This window comes from Ptychodera flava, chromosome 3 (genome assembly GCF_041260155.1).
Source record: "Ptychodera flava strain L36383 chromosome 3, AS_Pfla_20210202, whole genome shotgun sequence".
NCBI lineage: Eukaryota > Metazoa > Hemichordata > Enteropneusta > Ptychoderidae > Ptychodera > Ptychodera flava.
The window spans coordinates 21,857,207-21,881,281 of record NC_091930.1 but is presented as its reverse complement, the minus strand read 5'-3'; the positions used below and the strand labels follow the sequence as shown (position 1 = coordinate 21,881,281).

General features: G+C 35.9%; 1 protein-coding gene and 1 long non-coding RNA gene across 3 annotated transcripts in view; one reads left to right on the top strand and one right to left on the bottom strand.

Annotated features, from left to right (window-relative positions):
• The window catches only part of LOC139128334 (titin homolog), a 115,306-nt gene that overhangs the window by 29,793 nt on the left and 61,438 nt on the right, over positions 1-24,075 (top strand). The window lies entirely within an intron of this gene.
• On the bottom strand, positions 14,222-22,736 carry LOC139129741 (uncharacterized). Of its 2 annotated transcripts, XR_011551659.1 has the most exons (6): positions 22,644-22,736; positions 21,525-21,598; positions 20,356-20,430; positions 19,897-19,969; positions 14,660-14,787; positions 14,222-14,273 (listed from the first exon to the last, which is right to left on the bottom strand). It is a non-coding gene; the product is annotated as an uncharacterized lncRNA (long non-coding RNA). The 2 variants fall into 2 exon arrangements; XR_011551660.1 differs by lacking the exons at positions 14,222-14,273; positions 14,660-14,787 and adding an exon at positions 18,964-19,149.

The following is a 24,075-nucleotide window of genomic DNA, read 5'->3' as shown; positions in this document are numbered from 1 at the left end:
TGGTAAAGACACTGCCTTTGCTTCAGAAAAAAAAATCCTACATAATTGTAGCATATTACACCAAAGATTTGTTGAGATACAGAATAATTACCCAAGTTCATTAATTGTGCAAATTAGTAATTAATTCAGAATTGAAATTCTCTGGACCAAATGCAGTGACACTGCCATTGTTTCCCTTACATTCCAAAACAATTGTTGTACATTCTACTCAACCATTATTGAGATACAGCCTGAAATTCTTTAATTATGCAAATCAGTGATTACCACAGACATAAAATACATCAGACAGCAAGCAATAAAAATGTGATGGCATCAGCAACAATATGACAAAATTGTAGCATATTGCAACAAACTATTATTGAGATATTGCCTAATTATCTTCTAAATTCATTAATTATGTAAATTATCACTTACCACAGAGATAAAATTCACATAACACAAAGCAATGACACTGCCATGGCTACTGTAACAATTCAACAAGATTGTAGCTTTTTAAATTGCACCATTAATGAGGTACAGCCTAATTACCAAAGTTCATTAATTATGCAAATACGCTTTTACTAAGTAGATTTAATCTTCTTGATGAAGGAATTAATAATACTGTCAAAGCCTCATTAACAATGCCAAAAATTTTACACAAAACCATTTTTGAGATATAGCCTAATTACCAAAATTCATTAATTATGCAAATAAGTAATTATCCCAGAGGTAAAATCCACCAGACAAGTGGCAATAAAACTGCCAGGGCCTCACTAACAATTCCACAAAATTGTGGCATATTACACCCAACCACTTTTGAGATACAGCCTAATTACCAAAGTTCATTAATTATGCAAATAAGTAATTATCACAGAGGTAAAATCCACCAGACAAGTGGCAATAAAACTGCCAGGGCCTCACTAACAATTCCACAAAATTGTGGCATATTACACCCAACCACTTTTGAGATACAGCCTAATTACCAAAGTTCATTAATTATGCAAATAAGTAATTATCACAGAGGTAAAATCCACCAGACAAGTGGCAATAAAACTGCCAGGGCCTCACTAACAATTCCACAAAATTATGGCATATTACAATCAACCACTTTTGAGATACAGCCTAATAACCAAAATTCATTAATTATGCAAATAAGTAATTATCACAGAGGTAAAATCCACTAGACAAGTGGCAATAAAACTTCCAGGGCCTCACTAACAATTCCACAAAATTGTGACATATTACACCCAACCACTTTTGAGATACAACCTAATTACCAAAGTTCATTAATTATGCAAATAAGTAATTATTGCAGAGGTAAAATCCACCAGACAAGTGGCAATAAAACTGCCAGGGCCTCACTAACAATTCCACAAAATTGTGGCATATTACACCCAACCACTTTTGAGATACAGCCTAATTACCAAAGTTCATTAATTATGCAAATAAGTAATTATCAAAGAGGTAAAATCCACCAGACAAGGCAATAAAACTGGAATGGCTTCCATAATAATATAACAAAATTGTAGCATATTGCAGCTAACCATTAGTGAGATACAGCCTAATTACCAAAGTTCATATGCAAATAAGTAATTATCACAGAGGTAAAATCCACCAGACAAGTGGCAATAAAACTGCCAGGGCCTCACTAACAATTCCACAAAATTGTGGCATATTACACCCAACCACTTTTGAGATACAGCCTAATTACCAAAGTTCATTAATTATGCAAATAAGTAATTATTATAGAGGTAAAATCCACCAGACAAGTTGCAATAACACTGCCATAGCCTCACTAAAAATTCCAAAAAATTGTGGCATATTACACCCAACCACTTTTTAGATACAGCCTAATTAGCAAAGTTCATTAATTATGCAAATAAGTAATTATCACAGAGATAAAATCCACCAGACAAGTGGCAATAACACTGCTAGGGCCTCACTAACAATTCCACAAAATTGTGGCATTTTACACCCAACCACTTTTTAGATACAGCCTAATTACCAAAGTTCATTTATTATGCAAATAAGTAATTATCACAGAGGTAAAATCCATCGGACAAGTTGCAATAACACTGCTAGGGCCTAACTAACAATTCCCCAAATTGTGGCATATTACACCCCACCACTTTTGAGATACAGCCTAATTACCAAAGTTCATTAATTATGCAAATAAGTAATTATCACAGAGGTAAAATCCACCAGACAAGTGGCAATAAAACTGCCAGGGCCTTACTAAAAATTCCACAAAATTGTGGCATATTACACCCAACCACTTTTGAGATACAGCCTAATTACCAAAGTTCATTAATTATGCAAATAAGTAATTATAAAAGAGATAAAATCCATCCGACAAAAGGCAGTCACTCTGCCATGGCTTCAGTAACAATTCTGCAAAATTGTAGCAAACTACACTGAACAATTATTGAGATATTGCCTAATTACCTAAATTCATTAATTATGCAAATGAAATGATCCTAGCAAAATTTAAATTATCACCAAAAACCTAAAGAATGCAAAATAATTTTCATTAATGATCAGTGTAACAACAACAAAATTCACAAACAGATGAAAATTACATAAACCTGCCTGAAATTTATGTTTAGGGGTTGTAAATTAATTAATTATGCAAATTATTAATATTTGTAAAGTAATAAATTATTTATTTGTGAAGAACTTTGCAAGAATTTGTCAGTTTCATTTCAAAAGAAATCATTATAAGGCAGTTCATTGTTTTATCAGCTGTTGACCTTTGACCTACATTTGCAAATTGATATCTCATAGGGAAACCCCTACCAGACTCTATCAGGTCATTGTCAAGGCATGGTAAGAAACCAGGAGAAGTCTTGAACCCACGGGGATTGACAATAAACCAGAATGGACATGTAGTTGTCAATGACTATGGAGATGAAGAAAGTGACCAGCCTGGCAGTGTGAAGACAGTAACAGCAGACACTGCACAGATTCTAACATCTGTCACAGTTCATGGCTTACCTCACAGATTTAGACCATACGACACAAAAATGGCAGACAATGGTGACTATTACACAGCGGATATCGGCAACAAATGCATTGTAGTGAGTGATGCAAAGAGTGAAGTGAAACAAATAATAGCAATGGGTAAACTGAAAGGCCCCACTGGTGTATTTGTTGATAAAGACAGAAATGTTTTCATAGCAGACTACGATGCAGACTGTGTAATCAAATGTAATGGAGATGGGGACATTATTTCAAGTCAACAACTCAGTAAGCCCTACTCTCTGACCATGAATAGCAAATATCAACTCATAGTGTCATGTCGTGGTGATGAAAATTGTATCTATGTTTTGGACAGTAATCTTGAAATATTGAATCAATTTGGAAGTGATCACTTAGAGTATCCATGGGGAGTTACAGTTGACAATGCAGACAATATTTATGTGGCAGATGTTAGGAAGATAGTGAAATTTGATAGACAGGGTGAATACCAGGAAACTGTAACTGTAGATGGAGACCCTGACTACATTGCAGTGTTTACAGACGGTAGAATAGTTTATTCAGATTGCAAAGGTTCCACTGTCAAGGTCATTTACAAGTAAGAAATCTGAGAAGACAGTCAATGCAAATATTGCAGCAAATTACAACTTGTACAACTGAACAACCTACAAATACATCACCACCATTCCTGACACAATTTCAACAATTTATATCAAAACGCATCATTTTTTGTCAGCCAAGTTGGGGTTAGAATTTCACGTTATGACGTAAGGAAATGACTCCAAGTGGAATTGAAGTCATTGCTTGAAATTTTGTATTATTTTCAGAGTCAACTTTTTGGAAATTGTGAAGAAATTCTAATTCTGTTTGTTTTGACGCCATTGAACAATGTCAATAATTTCATTTTTCTCAGAAACTATTCATATTTTCCTGGTCATGTTGGGGTTAGAATTTCTCCTCTGGATGTAAGGAATCCAATAATGTTAAAATTTAATTCATTGCTTGAAGTTTTGTATATTTTCAAAGTCAATATTTTTGGAAATGTAAAGAAATGGCCATCTTGTTTGTTTTGAAATGAAGCAATTGTTTGACATGGAGTTCACAAATAATTTCATTTTTCTCAGAAACTATTCATATTTTCCTGGTCATGTTTGGGTTAGAATTTCTCGTCTGGATGTAAGGAATTCAGAAATATAAATATTTAATTCGTACAGTGAAATTTTGTATTATTTTTCAGTCAACATTTGTGAAATTATCAATTGTATTTTGTTTGTTTTGATTTATTGTTTGACCTTATCAATGTAAATTAATGTCATTTTTCTCAGAAAATATTCACATTTTCCTGGCCATGTTGGGGTTAGAATTTTACCTCTTGATGTAATTAAGTTCATAAAATAGAAATCAAAGTGATCGGTTGAAATTTTCACATTTTTTTTACAGAATACATTTGTTAATTCTGTATGGGGGTACAGCATTTCAATGACAGTTGTATTCACTGTAAACATTCATCAAAGCATCGCTGTGAAATCTTCTCATATTTGTTTCGATTTCAAGAAAGACACACATCAGATCTTACCTGAACAATGTCCATACACTCTGAGACTATTCCTGGTCAGAATAATACCTTCCGATTTCTTGTTACAAAGCCAGATTTGTAAAATTCCAGGAGTAAATCCACAGGTCACTTCAGCTAGCAACCTGTACGCTGTGTTATGATTCTATGTGCACGTTTCACCCGGAATAATTTCCGCCATAGCAAATGTAGTCCCGAATAAAATCTAAACATTTAAAGTTTTTGCAGTTTGTTAAGTTAATGATAGCAACAAAAGAGATAAGCTTAATCGCCATGGATTGCACATCCTACCACTTTTGTATTTTTAACATGTCTGTATTTCAAACGATGAGGAACGAACCTGTTCACAATACAGAGTTGAACTCTTACGCGTATCAGCTGGGGTCTGATAGGTGGCGCTATGTCAATTACCGCCGTCAGGCCTAGGCCAGACAATATCGACTTCGAAAAATGAAGTATATTTGTCGTGCATTGACGTCGTTTTATTTTTTATAAGATTTATAATCATTGAAATGTAAATAGAGCTATTTTGCCAGAAGAAAGTTGTTTTTTTTTTTGTATTTGAGCGATATTGACTACTGTTGGGTTTGTTATACTGTACTATTGTTGTCAAGTTGAATTTTAGTACAGCTCCGATGTTACTGTTATTTTACTGTTATTAAAATAATGCAATTAAGTGAGTATTTTTGGATCAGAAATTGTATTCCGCGTTTTTCCATTGTAGATTTGACTTGGTATAGTTAAGAATAGATTTGTTTAGGAGAAGCATTTTTTATGTAAAAGAAATTTTCACAGCAAGTCTGGTTACTGGATGGTGAAGACAAAAGACTTCAGTAGCGTAGATTAGACAAGTTTCTGTGAGATTTGTTAACTTATGAGTATGCCTAAATACTTGAGTTTTTATGACACTTGTGAAACGTAATTTTTCCATAATGTGTGAAAAATTATACCTTTGTGTATTTTTTCAAGAATATGTTGTGAAAATTTCACTTGTAGCTTCCTTCTATCTTCCAGTCATTGCTACACGCGTTGTATTTGTTTGAAGATTTTAAAGATAAGTGTTCACTTTTCAAATTTCTGTTAGACGTGAGCTGGCTTGTTATGTTTGAATTACAGGTGTTATCGTTATCAAATTATTCACTTTTTTTCGATTGTTTCATACTGTAAACACTAGAATAATTGATATGTTCGAATTCTAAACAAGTGCCAGTCAATACAATCTCTTTTTTCACAGCATTGTTCGTGACTTAAACACTTGTGTGCAGAGATAAGACAGTTATCTCTTCGATAGGTATCGTTACTTTTACTCATTATTATCCTAACGTCATATAGTTTTTTTGGATTTTTTTTTTGAAATTGTACTGACATATATTTTTGTGTACTACCAGTATCGTAAAAGCAGAATTTATAGTCAGTCTCATAATTTTTCAATCGTCATTTAATGCACATCGATACAAATGACAAGTGCAGAGAGTTTCGAGGTTTCAATTTTTTGCGAGTGTACTTTTTTATTTCATGCTAGATTGATATCAATATTGTTAGCCGTTTCAGAATATTACCCTAACCCTTGTAGTTTTAGTGTTACCGTTCACCTTTATGTGTTTATAAAGTAAACTTCGAGTTGTTTTCTGAACTTTCATATCTAACAATTTGAAGAATCGCAATAAAACGAAATCACAATCATAAAATTAAGGCCTATGTCCGCCTTTCTTAGCATTCCCCGATTTTAAATCGACAATTATGACGAATTTTCCAGAGAATCTATTGATTTGTGACATTTGATGGTGGGTAATTCAATCGAGTGTGCACATTTCTATCAGTGAGTTCTGCAGACTGGTAAATCTACTTCATACAACTATGTCCATTTTGTACCATCCTACACCATACACATGTCGTCCAAATATATGCGTTCCCACTCGACGCTGATCCAGTACCACATAACGAAATAAAATAATCGTTATAACGACTGAGGGCGCTAGTGCTTTTCTGGAATGTTACCTCAAACGAACGGTGAATTGGCTTGCAGAGCTACTAGGCGAGCGGCAGGCCCACCTATTTTTCACACTTAATGTACCCACCTTACATACAGCCATATCATACATCATTTGAAAGCTTATTATCTTTACTTCAAGAAAATTGACGATGTGGAGCTGCAAAGTAGGGCCATAACCCCCTAATTTGCATAATTCACATGGGTACCCAATTTGCATAAATGTGATATAAAATTAGGGAATTCATTGTTAACTACTCTAAACATACTTTTAAACTATCGAGTGATATATCAAATGAAAGGTATTTGCATGTAGAATACAAAATTGATATCCAAAAAGATATTTAAAATGGTTTTACTGAAATATTTTCATATTAATACTGAAAAAAATATTTTACCCTTTTGAATAACAATATTTAAAATATTTGAACACATACAGCCACATCATACAGCCACATTATACATCATTTGAAAGCCTACTGTCTCAACTTGAAGAAAATAGACAACATTTAGCTGTCAAGTACGGCCGTAGCTCCTAATTTGCATAAGTCCCACGGGTACCCAATTTGCATAAATGCGATTAATATTAGATATTTATTATTCACTACTCGAAACATACTTTTAAACTATCGAGTGATATATCAAATGAAAGGTATTTGCATGTAGAATACTGAAAAGATATCCCAAAAGATATTTAAATTCATTTTACTGAAATATTGTCATATTTATATTGAAAAAATATTTTCCCCTTTTCAATAACAATATTTAAAAAAAATTAATACAAAAAGCCAAATCGTACAGCATCATCATACGTTATTTGAAAGCTTACTATCTCTACTTTAAGAAAATTGACAATGTGGAGCTGTCAAGTACGGACGTGGCCCTTAATTTGCATAATTTACATGGGTACCCTATTTGCATAAATGCGATATAAAATTAGAAATTTATTAACTACTATAAACATACTTTAAACTATCGAGTGATATATCAAATGAAAGGTATTTGCATGGAGAATACAAAATGGATATCCAAAGAGATATTAAAATGATTTTACTAAATTTTTTTCGTACTAATGTAGAACAATATACTTTCCCCTTTTGAATAACGATATTTTAATAATTTTAACACATAGAACCGCATCACACAACCACATCAAACGTTATTTGAAAGCCTATTATCTCTGCCTCATGAAAAATGACGATATGCAGCTGACAAATAGGGCTGTAATGATTAAATTTGCATAATGCACACGGGTACCTAATTTGCATGAATACATATAGAATTACAAAAATCCATTTTTAAGTACTCTAAAGTTACTTTTCAACTATCAAGTGATATATCAAATGATAGTATTTGCATGTAGTATAGAATCATGCACTCCAAACGTGTATTCAAAATATTCTTATTGAATATTTTCATTAAATCGTAAACATCTTGACTAGTTTTAATATTCAAAATATTGTGTACTTAATACGAATAATGCTAACGTTATGGGATAAATATCTGAATTTGTTTTGCAATTGATTTTTTGTTTATGAAGGATACGCAAACTGGAACCTTTTGCTGTCTAATTCCAATATAGCTGAACAACAAGAATACATAAAACCAATTGGAACTAATTCGGGATAATTGGGTCTTCATATTTTGCAAATTTTCTAAACGTGTTTTGTGCTTTATAGTTGAGTGTTGAAATATAATAAGTTACTCTTAAAAACAAGTAAAAGAAAAGCAGATGAGCTTAAATTTGCAAATTAAACCGACATTACTTCACCATCCAATTATCCCAAATTAGTTCCAATCTTGTTATAAATAGCTGTGTGTTGAATGGCCCTTTTGTATTATTGATGTCATTTTTGTTTCAATTTCTCTAGAAATCTTGTTTTGATGGAGACATCATTGGTTACTACATCTGTGTTACATCTGTATTTTCAGTTCAGTTATGTGGAATATGTAGACGGAAGGCACCATATTTCATTTATCGTATTTATTGTTATATAATGATTCAGAAGGAAAAGCAACTCAACACACCGTTCATATCTTCGTTGTTTGCATTTTGTGTATGATATTGTGTATATTGTCAGTGTATATTATGTTTGACTGTTTTATATAAAGTGTTAATTAGCCATGGAGATTATTCCAGTTAACAGTAAAATACTAGCACCACTTACAAGTTGGTACCTCATGCTAAAAATACAAGTGAACAAAGTGACGCCCACGAGGAAAGTTCAATTATAAGTGGATGATGCAGTCCAACCTTTCACAGATCAAAATTCATTGAGTATTTTCTCAAATAAATCGTGAAGAAATAAACAACATACATCAAAGATACGACAGATTTTAGACGGGAAATTGAGACAAGAAAAAGTTCAGGCCAATGCGACATTGGTAACACTAGACATTGTTTCAATGTACACTAATACAACGCACAATGAAGCAATGGAATCAGTCGACAGAGCATTAAATCAGGAAAGATCATCAAATGATTGCATAATCAAACAACCAACAACAAAATACATGATAGCCATGCTGAAAATGATCTTGAAAAACAACACTTTCAAGTCAACAGTGAATTTTACCGTCATGTATTTGGGTGCGGTACGAGATCTCCAGTTTTACCAGAAATTCCCGACATTACATTTCACAAGACGAAATGAGAATAATTCAGCAACACACTGAACAAATATCGCTCTGACTGAGATTCAGAAACGATGTATGATTCTCATTGGAACTCAACACGAGCTTAATGAATTCATATCAAACATGAACAAATGCATCATACTTTCAAATTTTCGAAAGCTCTTCTCAAGAAATCATATCGTTAGACATCATTATCTATAAAGGTCATCGGTGGAACAAAGAGAACATTCTCGACTGCAAAACACACAAAACCAACAGATGTGAAACCAAACGGCAACATTCAAGGGCCTTGTTAAACGCGAAACATTACGATACATTAGAACAATCATGCAACAACAAGGCAATAGAGAATACAAGATATTTTTGAGATAAAAGTAATGAAATGCGACCAAACGATTCTAAATCTTGTTTAATTATTACTAACTTTGGACAATCGGATGACATTTAAATGTTATTAAATTTTCATTAAATTAATTTCAAAACCTTGGAATCGTAAAAAGTAAAAGGGAACCAAAACATTTTCAGGTTCCCTATATGCAGATCAAAATCTCCAAATACCCCTCTACAATCTCCCAAAATTTTCGAATCCAACCCGAATTCCTCTGCCTCTCACCGTTATTTGTGAGCGTAGCCTAATCACATACATAAGAAACGGAAATATAAGCGTTACGATGATCTCCGATTCAAATGAGCGTACACAAATACAGCCTGAACGAACAGTAGACATTCTAGCTTCCGTACTTGATTTTTTACACTGCGACATTGGTATTTTCGAATCCAACCCGAATTCCTCTGCCTCTCACCGTTATTGTGAGCGTAGCCTAATCACATACATAAGAAACGGAAATATAAGCGTTACGATGATCTCCGATTCAAATGAGCGTACACAAATACAGCCTGAACGAACCGTAGACATTCTAGCTTCCGTACTTGAACAAACTGAACTTCAGTGGAACAACTCGATTGGTAACACCTACAATCATTCAATCAGTGCACATGTTTCACCAAAAGAAAATGAAGGACTGATGAAGACAACTCTATTCTCGAAAGGTAGCATCAAAGGATCGCAGTGTCACATTAGTCTTGCTACCTCATAGGGCAGGACACGTAGATTAGGGCTACGTCTCGCCATGGCAAATCAACACTATACATAAAACGGCCAAACATAACATAATATACACTTACAATATACACAATATCATACACAAAATTCAAACAACTAAGATATGAACGATGTGTGGAGCTGCTTTCTCTTATTACATGTCACCAATTGTGTCTGCTGTCAAATTAATCTTCCCTGCACAGACCTTTGTTCCTGCCAAGGCAGCGATAACTGTGGCAACCCTCTTACTCATGACAATGCTGGTGAAGAATGGGATGATGAATTCCTACAATTACTAGATTTACTGGAAATGACATGAATGATTTGGATCATGAATCATGCCATTACTTTGACTGCAGTGACACATTGTTTCAGCTACAGAGCTACATTTCAACAACTACAATAGTGTCGTTCGTGTGGATCTTTTTGTTGCATTGACACTTTAGTTAATTTTTTTAAAATTCCATTATTCAAAAGACGAAATATTTATTTCAACAGAAATATGAAAATATTTCCGTAAATTAATGTAAATATCACTTTTGATATCAATTTTGTGTTTTACATGCAAATACCATTACAACAGACCATATATCACTCGATAGTGTAAAAGTGTGTTTAGAATAGTTAACAATGAATTTTCTAATTTCATATCTCATTTCTGCAAATTGCTTACCAGTGTAATTTATGGACATAAAGGGGTACGGCCTTCCTTGATAGCTCCACATTGTCAATTTTCTTCAAGTAGATATAATAAGCTTTCAAATGACGTATGATGTGGCTGTATGATAGGACTGTATGTGTTAAAATTGTTATTCTAAAGGGGAAAATATTTTTTCCATATAAATATGAAAATATTTCAGTGAAATCAATTTCAATATCTCTTTGAATATTCATTTTGTATTCTACATGCAACTACCTTTCATTTGATATATCACTCGATAGTTTAAACGTATGTTTAGAAAAGTTAACTATAAATTTATAATACTATATCGCATTTATGCAAATTGGGTATGCGTGTTTATTATGCAAATTAGGAGGTTATGGCCCGATTTGGTCGCTCCAAATTGTCATTTTTTTGAAGTACAGATAATAAGCTTTCAAATGATGTATGATGTGGCTGTGTGTTGTGGCTGAATGTGTTAAAATTTTTAAAATATTGTTATTCAAAAGGGGAAAATATTGTTTTCCATATAAACATGAAAATATTTCAGTATAATCAATTTCAATATCTCTTTGAATATCCATTTTGTATTCTACATGAAAAGACCTTTCATTTGATATATCACTCGATAGTTTAAACGTATCGTTAGAGAAGTTAACAATAAATTTCAAATATTATATCGCATTTATGCAAATTGGGTACCCTTGTTAATTATGCAAATTAGGAGGTTATGGCCCTACTTGGCAGCTCCACATCGTCAATTTTCTTAAAGTAGAGATAATAAGCTTTCAAATGACGTATGATGTGGCCGTATGTAAGGTGGGTACATTAAACTCCTAAAATAAGGCCCTTTTTGTGGATTCGCCGCTCGCCTATACCGGTAACAATCATGACCTGAGAAAACCAGTCGAGATATAACCTATTTCAAATAAAGCATGCAGTTTTCACTCTTAAAAAGTGCATTGATAATGACTTGTGAAGCTATGTCGGACGCACGTCGCTAAGTAATGAACTTTACTTGTCAGGAGTGCAGTAAAATGAGACAACAACAACTAATAAATACGTAAGTACCTTTTATTGCGATTTTAGATCATATGAGTGCAGCTATGCAGCTATACTGATACTCATTAACTATCTATTTAAGTACAAACTATCAGCAAATGAACGCGAAAATCCAAGAAATGGTTAGATGATATTAACAAGACGTGTGTTGTCTTCATTGTAAAAGGTGAGCAAAGATATTATACTTCACAATATTTATTCGTACATGTAAGCTTAATCATCTTCAATGAAAAAACAAATATTCATAAGCCACCAACAGAATACCTGTCTAATTATGCTAAACAGTATTCTGAAAAACAACACATTCAAATTTAACAACAATTTCTACAAACAAATGAAACACAACAAACTGATCCACAGATCAGTATTGTAGCCTCCTACAGTGGATGAACAAAACACTGACAAGTTTTAAGCCACAAACAGTGAAACAAAAATCCAAGGAGAGCAAGCATCAAAAAAGCGACTGAGGAAGAGACCACACACTGGTTTCGGAACGTAGCGTCAAAGGATCACACTGTCATTCGACAGCAAGATTACGGTTACGTCTCGCCAGGGCTTATATCTACACCAATAGCCGAACACACAAAATCAAACATGAACACAGAGAACGAAAAAATAGTGTAGGCGAAGTGTGGAGCAGCTTTCCCTTTATTACATTCCCTTTAATAGTACAATGCCACATGTGTTAAAGTCGAGAGTATCCGAACAATTACTGGAGTGAGTGATATAGTAATACATAATAAATCTATGAGGAAGCATAGTATACGTTAACACGCTGCGGCATTAGGTATGTCCGCGAAGTCTGTAGAAAACAGCTGATTTGCTTCTAACTGTTCTGTAAAAAATATCGAATCAAAACCCGCCACATAGGCTATCTGATATTGACATCTTCAACTCGTGTTGGTTGACTTCATTAGAGAAGTTAATTTCATCAGATAAATACTCCCTGTCAAAAAGTGACTCAAAGGCTGCCGATGATGAACGGCCACAAAAAATTTCCAGATACCTTGAGAACGATCAAAACTTATGGAAATAAACGTAGATGTCTACAATCTTCATTAAATAGGTGTAAAAAATTCATTGCACGCGAGTCAAGCCTTCATTCATCAGTGCGAGTCACGTGCCAAGATTGAGTGCGCCCTCATCGTTGAAGACCACACGTAAAATGCATGAGCAAACTCTTTTATAACGTCTCTACTGTATCCAACCTAACGACAAGTATCTTTAACATTCTGTTCCATAACTAATAACATGTGATCTTTGAACAAGCATACAAACACAACGGATAACGGACCAAAGCACACAACAGAAATTTCCAAAACGGTGTGAAAGAAAATCACCATGGCCTTTTAGGTGTTGGATTGATAACTTTAAATCATTTGCCACGTTATTCGTATAGTTAATTGCACGAGTAGGTGTGCTGTTACAGTTGTAATCACCACACTTATGGTCAGGAACTTGTAAACATCACTCGGCCTGTGCTGTTACAGTTGTAATCACCACACTTATGGTCATGAACTTGTAAACATCACGAGGCCGAAGGCCGAGTGATGTTTACAAGTTCCTGACCATAAGTGTGGTGATTACAACTGTAACAGCTCACCTACGAGGTGCGATTAACGACTTATACCACGTGAAACAGGCCAATCTTCTCTAAAATTTGAAAATTACTGTCAATAAATCGTCTACTTTCATTTGAATACCCACAATGGAATGGAGTGACCCATCGTACGTCGAAAGGTTCACAGAGGTCATTATGCACCTGGCATGCGAGTTTGGGAGAATGACCTATCCCAGACAAGTAGGACAAGGGCTCTGGTCAACTGCAAATCTGCATTTGAATAAGAGCTACAGAGTGGTATAATGCACCTGTGTAGAATGAAACTTTTTTAGTCTGATTGGTTAAATAAAATGGCTTGCCTTACTCTGTCATATTGGTTATTGGCTAGCGAGAAGGAATTCAATCTGTAGATGCATGTGATTGCCTCGTGGATGCATCAGGCTTTCAATGCCATTTTCGTGTTTTCGACTGGTCAAGATGGATCTTGTCAACTTGTCTGATCTGATGACCCAAGAGACTTCCTAGAGTTCCATGGACGGCCATGTAAAAACAACCAAAGTGGATTCTACACGGGCAAACTGCCCTATAAGGGCAGCCGCTACTACGGAGCGCATAAAATCCACGATGTGTACTACAAATTATAAAAAAGTACTTGGCGATGATAACACCGGACGGGATTGTACTATCGATAGGGTTCCCAGTGGGTTGGTGAAATACACTCGTATACCAGAACTGCAGAAAGAAGATGACAATGTGTTGGTCACATAACATAAAAGTAGTGGATAATGTGAAATGTGAGGCTCCAGTGGTGTGAATGAGTGAGGTGAAGATGGTGCAAACAGTGTACCTTTCTGACCGAAATTCAATATGGCCGTCTTTTGTTATGGTAATGAGGCCATGACCCCAACTGTGGTACTGAGACCTCCAAACATTGAAATAGCCCACAAACACTCATTGAATTGACCCCTCAAAGAACTAAACAGAAATAAAGGTTGAATATCCACATGTTACAGGTCACATATTGAGGTATTTGTGCCTAGACATGTTAACGTAACTGTTACTGACTAATACTATGAAACTGAGACCCTGCAATAAGGGGTTAAGGAGATAATACTTACTCAAACAATTATTTGAAGATCGCCAGCTCTATAGTCTTCCATCAGTTTGTATGTGTAAACATTGGTGAGCCATCAGCAGCCCGGTCCTCATCATAAGTAATATTAAACCACGAGGGATAACCTGGAACCTGAAGGAACATGACACATCATGAGTATTGTGCCAAGCATTGGCTTGTGTATTAAGAACATTAACATGATGGCTGGCATGGAATATAATGAACACTTTATTTGCTGTAAAATAGAAGAAAGTTACTGACATAATTAGAAGTGAAACTAAACACTTTATTTCCTGAAATGAAGAAAAAGGTTAGTTCTTTACAAGTTAAACTGAACACATGAATTGCTGAAATGAAGAAAAAGGTTAGTTCTGTACAAGTTAAAGTGAACACATTAATTGCTGAAATGAAGAAAAAGGTTAGTTCTTACAAGTTAAAGTGAACACATGAATTGCTGAAATGAAGATAAAGGTTAGTTCTTTACAAGTTAAACTTAACACAATTTACACAATTTTGCACTCACTTTTTAAGCATGTACATCACCAGGGCTCTAAATGATTCGTGGTCATGCATGCAAACAGCAGCACTTTGGTTTATGGAAAACAAACTTTCATTTATTACACCATATGTTTACACATCTTTTCTGCTTTGTGTATTTGCGTTCTAGTGAGAAAATGAATTTGCACCACCACAAGATATTTTTGGTGTTGAACACTGACACCACATTTACAATTTCTTACAGAGCCCTGATGAAATAATCAATATGAGCAGAAGTATGGTAAGGCAATTACTGGTTGGTTAGATAGGTGATATGAAGTCGTGGTTTTCGGTGTTTGACTGTGTACTTATCCTGGTGGTCTGTTAGCATGCAGTGCTTTTACCATGTCACACTTTTGCCGTGCACTTCATTTGGACGTGATAAAGTGTCCAGTGCAATAGTCCTTGGTTTACCTGTGATATTACATTGCCAATTACCAGGTTAAATCTCCTACGTCGTCCTTAAACTGATGTTTCACTCTTTTCCCTATGAGCATAGCATCAGCTGCATGTGAAGGCATGGGCACTTGTAGGGAGTCTTCAATTAAGACTTTTAAATTCGCTGCCAGTTCTTGTACAGTTAGGTCCCGACGCTTCCCTGGTTGAGTAACAAGTACTTCACTGAAATTAAAGATTTTCGGGTTGGCATGCCTTTGCCGTAGAAGATTTTTCCTAAAGCGTAGCTGTGCCTTTAGAGCCTTGACCTGACTACCTTTATCCGGCAGTGATGAGAGGTATCCATCAACTTGCTCCATTGACTGCCAAAGGCCATAATGGACTATTTCTTGGGTTTGTTGTTCAAGGAGGTTTGCTGGTGCTGTTGTGACTGTTGCTTTTTGTGAAAAGCCTCTTGTAGCCTCTGTTGCCTGATGTTTTCAATTTCGTGCTCCCTTGCATGAAACTTTTTGATATCTTTGCGGGCTTGTTTGGAAGCTGCTGCCACTAGCTGACACTTCTGGTGCTCACTCTGTGCTGATAACCATACACTGGTCTTGTTCATGGTGAACATGATATAGGCCTCCGAGGTAATGGTGCTGATATTGGGTTCACAGTGAGTAAGTGGTCTAAGTAGGAAAAAATTCTTTCTGGATGTTTATTATGTTGTGGAACACTCATGGTTGATGCTTTCATGGCTGCTGATACATTGATATACTTACCGGTACCTGTTGGCACAAAGTCACTGAAATGCCGCAGTACAAGTTCAGCCAGGGCAGGCAACACGATTGACAGAACCACCATGGTGTGATGATCATGTGATGATGGTTTCAGTAGGCTGTCCAACACTACATCATGGTTGAGTGGAATGCCATCAAACATTATGCATTTCCCTTGCATAAAATCATCAAGGTTGGAGGCAGCGTGCTGAAGATACACATGTAGTCGCGTATAGTAAGAATGGACATCAGTGATGGGTATGTCTGAATCTTCAATGAGTTTCCATAACGGAGTTGTGACATATTTTGATATCAAACCTAAAGCCTTACAACCACCCAGGAAAAAAGGAATGTGAAGATCACTTTGAACAGCTGAAAGAAGGCGGTTACCTTTCGTGCCGAACTTGTGCAGGAAATTTTGCATTTCTTCGTGTAAAAAAAAGACATTGGCTCCATTAGCGAATAGAATATTGAAGCGATTCCCCGGTATGGTGACAGTGGTACAGAGTGCAGGTTGTTACGATTGAGAAATTCATGGAGAAAGGTCTTGAAACTGCCATGGCAACCACTCTTGCAATCACCACGTCGACCAAACGCTTTACACGCTGTTCTCACCAATCTCAGAGTGCCAGGTTCATTGGTGTGATGTATATCAGTGCCTGGCCCAGGTACGTTGCCTTCAAAGTGGCCTCTTTCTGCTTCAACTATGGCTTTCTGTGTCACGTCTGCCATATGAACAAGTGTATGGAGGCCACAAAAAAATGATTCATCTTGTCAATGGCAGACTTCGCTTCTGGCTCCAAAGACTGATAGTTTGGTATTATTTCCGGCAAAAGTGTGAGACGGTACTCCTGCAAGAGAGTGTTGAACTTAATTTCAGTAGCCGCCCTGTCGCTCATGGTGTTTTTAATATTAACTAGTAATCTTTTGGATGCTTCATTGTGGGTCTCATCAGCCACCTCCTCTATATCTTCTAGAATATCTTTGAAAACATCCAGAGTGTGTTTTGCCGATTTGGTGGCCAGATCCCTAATTCCAAGCACTCTATAGGAGCCATCATTTAGTCTGTACTGTAAGCGCCATACTGTTTACTGAATTTTGAAGTTTCGTCGGTATGTAGAGTTGTGTTGGGCTCTTCACTCAAGTCAGTTGACAGTTGTTTACGAGCGATAACAGTTCTTTCTATGTTCCAGTTATCAACAGTTGATGAGGATGGTAGTCTATTAGCCTCTTTATCAACCAGCTGTAAACAAGCCTGTATGACAGGGCCAACATGTGCGGAGCCAACATGGTGTGCCAGTAAGGTGTAAACACATATATGGAGTTTGGGGATGAAACGGCGTTCTTCGTTGTCATACAACTGGATAATTGGATTGGAATCAGCCCGAAGCATGTTGTTTTGAGTTTGCAGGTGGTGGACTTCATTCGTGAGTGAAGTTATCTTGTCTTGCAATGCATTCACTGTATCCTGGAAATTTTCATTTGGCTGAACATGTTTCCCTTCTAAGCGTTGACATTTCTTTCTCCAATACTCCTCACGGGCAGCCACCCTTTTCAATTCTTTCCCCTTCTGCCTCATCTTACTGTGAACTTGAATGCCTTTGTGTGACATTTCACCCACATCTTCTTCCATGGCTTTTAACTGGACAGTAAGTTCTTGGCAGGTATCAATAAGTTTCTTGTTTTCAGAGGCGAGCGAGCTGGCCACACTGGTATATGTTTCTTTCATTAGGTTTGGGTTGTCTGTGGATGCAAAGGGGCATGTGGATTCTTTTGTGGATGGATGGTTGGAGGATTGTAGTGGAAATGCAAACCTTTCCTGTAAGAATATATCAAATGCAGCTGCGCCTTTAGCCCTTCCTTTACTCTTGCTTAGTTTGCGGTGCTTCTCCATCAACCGGGTTACAGCCTTGGTGTAAGAGTCCACATTGTCAGAACACTTGTTATGACTCGGTTGGCAGTCATTACATTGACAAATTGCATGAAGCGTTTGCCCATGTAGCCAGCGTGCTGTATCACCACACCATGCTCTTTCACTTTCTCTACAACAATATTATTGGTGGGTGCAGTGCATATACTTACCATGTTAATGGTTGGTTAATAGCAGCAGCTACAAGGTAATAAACAAAGCAAAACACAACTGTCATGTCTAAGGTATCACGATACCTCTTACAAACAGCCACAACACATAAACAGCAATCACCTTTAATAGCTTAGTGCCAAGCAATCGTGCTACACACATATCAGTGACTATTTACAAGTATCTATTTATTTTACTTCATGTTTATTCTGTAGAATGTGCTTTAAGTACAACTGTATGACTGTCAAAAATGATCTGAGTCCGTCTCAATTCCCGAAAAACCTGAATCAGAAGCGAAATCAATAAGACCAAAATCTGAAGTCAAATAAAATTTCTGAAACTTGAAAAACAGTGGCGGAATGCATGATTGCAGGTGTGCACGGTGGAATGTTACATATGAATCAAGTGCATGCGCAATATGGATGATTGATATTGGAATAGTTGCATCATTAAAAACATTGATCAAACGCATATCCATTTTTGAGTCAAATGATTTGGTGAAAACTTTTTCAATTATACTAATAACAATGTCCCCAAACTACTGTAGCATAATATATTGATGTAATGGAGGAGTTTAATTTGTTTTCGCCCTGTCACTACCACTTTACTTGGGTCATTAAATAAAGAAATAACAAAAATTTGTCTGAAACTAGTACTAGGGCCATTCTGTTGAATTCGGGCAAGTGTGCGGACAACAGAAATGGATGACATTTTCCGAACAACCTAAAAGAGAGTGAAAGAGAAATAATGGTATGCATATGCACTCTTCACAAGATCGTTGAATTTACCAGTGCAGTCGTGCATCACACAGCTTATGAAATGTGACAGTGCTTTTGGCATTTTAATACCAGTCACTACACTTTACTTTCATGCAAGCCAAGGCTGTTTATTGCTGTTATCAGTTATGTGTGATATAGGACATGATCCCCTTGGAAACATGTTGACCATACTGACCTTTGGCCATCTTTGTGTACATATAAAATATATTACTTACCTAGTGCAGTTCATTTACACATAGACACAATAAAGTACAGGTGAAACTGATAACATGTGCTTTCTCATTACTCACACTGTATGGGGTGAATTAAATGAACTGGCTTAATGTTACACACAATATTCATGTTGTACAGTTACTCACATTTTATCATTTATATAGATGAAGACCGTCTTACGTAATATGTTAAAGTAATTGTTTGAGCTTTCAACAATAACTATAAACAATAACAATAACTATAAATGTAATTACTGATGAACATGATGGCAAAGTAATGTAACTGTGTTGTGTCCTTTAATGTGTACTATGTGAATGTCGGAGCATAACACCAACAACATAATAGTCTTTCAGGAAAGCAATTACAGAAACCCCTTCAACTGGTAGTGTTTTGCCTAATGTACTACATATCTCACATACACAGACAGTTGTCATTACTTGGCCTTCCAAACAAGGTAAGGGCTTAAAAGTTGACTTACCAGCTGATGTGCCAAAATGAAAAGAAGCACTGCAACAATGTTGGAAACCTGTCACCACTTGACGTCTATACACCTGCATGACAAAAAAACAGAAGGATGGATACATGTTAACTTTTCAAACATTTTACGGACACTAACTGTACAGTGGGTGAGGTTTGACATTTCTTTGTTTGTTGTGTCCTGAGCCCATTCCTTGTTTCACAATGTAGCACAGGAACATGTCCACTACTCACCTTATCAGAACATCAAACAACATACGTACTGTGTAAAATACCCACAAATACCCTTCAAAGCAGACTTGTGCATATTCAATATCAGTACAACTATCCTGTACTTGTTGCTGAACTGATGAAGGTGCATTTCAGTGCACTGTATTGACTACACAGAGCAAAATACATATCATAAAACAAACACTTTAAAGTGGGCCATTAACTTACTCATCCTTAGTGAAATACTTACCAGTAAGTAATTCTCACAGCCTGAAACTGTGATACCTCAGCTTGCAAAAACAAACGATTGGTCTTGTAACAGCACCTGAAAAACAATAAACAAAGTCAATTTAGTTTTGTAACGTCACTCACACTCACTTGAGATTTTTTAAATAATATTTATTTCTTCTTGTTTGGTTAAAAAATAATACAGATCAGAATATATGTTGTTTATCTGGTTCACATAACATTTTTCATTTTCCCTTATTATTCTGAGCTCTGTAATGAAAGATCACAGAATCTGATTTCCTTCAGATCATCGCTATCTTTGTACTTCATCCATGATTTTTAAAGAGTGAAAATTGCTATTACCAAGAGCAAATAACATTTTTAATGTGGTTTTTGAAACCACACAAAAAAACACTCATTCTCATTTTTACATTATAGTTGTATTCATTACTGAAACACGTTCGACTTGATTCCAAAACGATGTGACACGTTCACATTGAATAAAAATGTGAAATATGTCGTTTGTTACATTACAAATCCTACAATGGCTGGTAAGGATTATTTTTTCATTTGTACAAATTAGCACCATTTGGAAGTATATCGTGTATAAATTTTTACATAAAGTTTGACAGTTTCCTTTCTGTTGTCACTTATTGTCTATTATTCTTGAAATCCTGACTAGGAAGCATACTTGTACATATTCAATATAAGTCAAACTATCGTGTACTTCTTTTTGGAACTAATGAAGGTGCATTTCAGTGCACTGTATGAGTACAAACAGCTACATAAATATCATAAACCATACACACTTTAAAGTCACAGTATCTGTAACTTCTGATGATTATTTCACTATTTTTAGTCTGTGCTACAACTACTGTTTCTTATTCTATTGACTAAAACATGCCTAAGTGCCAAGTATTGAGCTCTTTCACATGGTCTGTATGCTAGTAAAGTGCAATGTTATTGTTGATATTTGACTTGTAGTCCGGACTAAAAGTCATTTTTCAACAATAACACTGCTGGTAATGCATATATTGACTTTGGTGGCAAGCTCAGTACCTGGCATATCAACATGACGTTTGGTGTACAACAGGTAACTGTAGATGACACACAGAACAAAAATAGTGAAAATATTATCAAAAGTTACACCCACTGTGTCTTTCACTTACTCATAATAACTGAAATACTTACCTTTAACTAATTCTAACAGCCTGAACCTGCGATCCTCAGCTACAAACAAGTAACGATTGGTCTTGCAACAGCACCTGAAATAGAATAATAACGAAAGTCATTATAGTGTTTGACGTCAGTCACACTCACTTGGGGGTTGTTATGCGCCAGACTGCTCCTATCACATAGCAAAAGTGGAAGTCATGAACGGAACTTGCAGCAATACTCGTGTATTCAAATGTTTGCAGTCTGTTTGCACTCACAACAAAATGAAATTCATTTGGATGTATTTCGCATTAACAGCACCCATATCATGTAACATCCATACCTCCTGGTCAATTTGGCCATCCAACTTGAAATTGTCTGCTTTTAGGGGAACAATGTGGATATAAGTAAATACGCTTTGTACATGATCAATCCACTTAAATTCTATGTGGGTCGCACACTGATAACAGTATTACTTGAGATGGTTGGCATATACCTACTGATAAATGCAATCATTTCAGACAATGCAATAATACCACAAATTTTGATGGCATTTACATATCTTGAAATGTCAACAATGAATGATTTTGTCTGCGGGTAAGCCAGGCAGGTCAAATAATATTTTAAGCGTATGCGTGGGATACAACAAAAGGGGATTGTTCACATAGGAAGTGTGTTCATAAATAACCCCAAAACTACCAATTATTGTCATTGACTTACATGTATAAAATGATGCCAGGTATGAGTGTGACATGGGTGTACATGAATATCACTCTGTTGATAGTGAAAACAGAATGCAAACTTTCAGATAAATGTATACTGCTGCAATTTGCTGTCATGACTCCCTTTTTCCAAGTCTTTCACGCAATCCGGTGTATAACAATCCTCAAGCGACTGTGACATCCGTTTATGAACCGTCACTGACAGAAAATCGGCCATACACGGGTATTGTTATGCAAATATAAAAGTTGTCTGTTGCCAACATGGCTCCGATGTTCACTTGTTCACGTTCGCCAACGTCTACGTAGCAACGCAAATTCATGGCTGCGACAAGTTGCGCGTGGACGGGTACACCTGAAACAACATCCAACATCTACCTTTGTCTGTGCACGCTAGCAATACCGCTGTCTTACGCTGTGGCACTCACGCGCTTACCTTCAAACTTCTCACATACGGCCACCTTCAACTATGGCCCGTTATTCACCTCCAAAATCTCTGAAAGAGCGCCAGATTCAACGTTACCTCACTGGCAACGCAAATGACATCTAGTGTGGGTACATCCCATAACTTTATATACCACCGGTGAATCACGTGAGACTAAAAACGAGATCTCCACAAATCAAGATGGCAGCGTACGGGAAAGAGATGTGACGCAATGGCTGTACTTTTCGGCAGGCGTGTATGTATTGTAAGAAACCTTTGAATCACATGTTATGTGTACAGTGAAAGTCCACAGTCTTGTTATTGTTACCCTTGCCGGTATTTGGTGTTTTATCTATTTTTAAGTCAGGATTCGGCTTAAACGTTTTTGGCTTCTTTACATGGGGCCAGAATAGGCGCCACCAAGTGGCTGGAGTCCCTACTATCGATGATCCTTGCCAAGGGATAATCAAGTTCTCCTGCCAGAAAATATACGTCTTTACACAAAGCAAATGTGCAAGATGGCTTGGCCAGACTGCCAGCACACTGGATATTCTGGCAAGGTAATTTATTCTTTTACTAAAATATTTATACACAAAACGAATTCTGTAAAGTTATAAAATTAAATTCATTGACCAAAACAATTTGTTGTGTGTGCGGCAGTATCACAGAATTTCTTTCGACTATTCCACAAACGTTACAAAAAGGCTGCACTTATTTCCATGATATTTGTCACATATGTCTTGTGTTTGTTAATTCTCTGTACCATCAGGGATCCGATGAGCAGCTTATCAAAGAACAAACAGGTCACAGATCAGATGACGCTTTACGCTCCTCAAATGTATGTCTACTGCACAACAAAAGCATGTGTCGAATATATTACTACCACCTCCATCTAGTGTTAAATCAAGAGGAATCTGTAAGTAAACCAGTTTCTCAAGTTATGACGAAACAATGTAACAAAATAGACAAGATTGGTCCAACCCAAGAAGACGCCGAATCTAAAGATGGACAGTCTTCATCAACAAATTATGTTGCTTACATTGAGCATGGTCCAAAGAAAGTTAAAATTGAATTATAAAATGTGATGCTATAACATATCAGTTGAAGAAATTGTCTTCATTTTGTTATTGAATGTGTGAATGCTTTAGACATCTCGACTTGACCTATTATTCTCTTGCAAATTAGTAATCAGTCATACTTTTTTTCATATTTAAATAAGTAATCACTACACTTTTATTGATATGATAATGATTTTCTTTCATTAAAGTGTGGTGATTACTTATTTACATATGAATAAAAGTATGACTGATTACTTATTTTGCATAAGAACAATAGGTGTCAGTCGTGTTTTCAGGGATAAATGGATGGCAAGAACAATAGGTCACATGACCTGGAGTGGTATAATATGTTATAATAAACCACCACTGGTACTGCATTCTTTTGA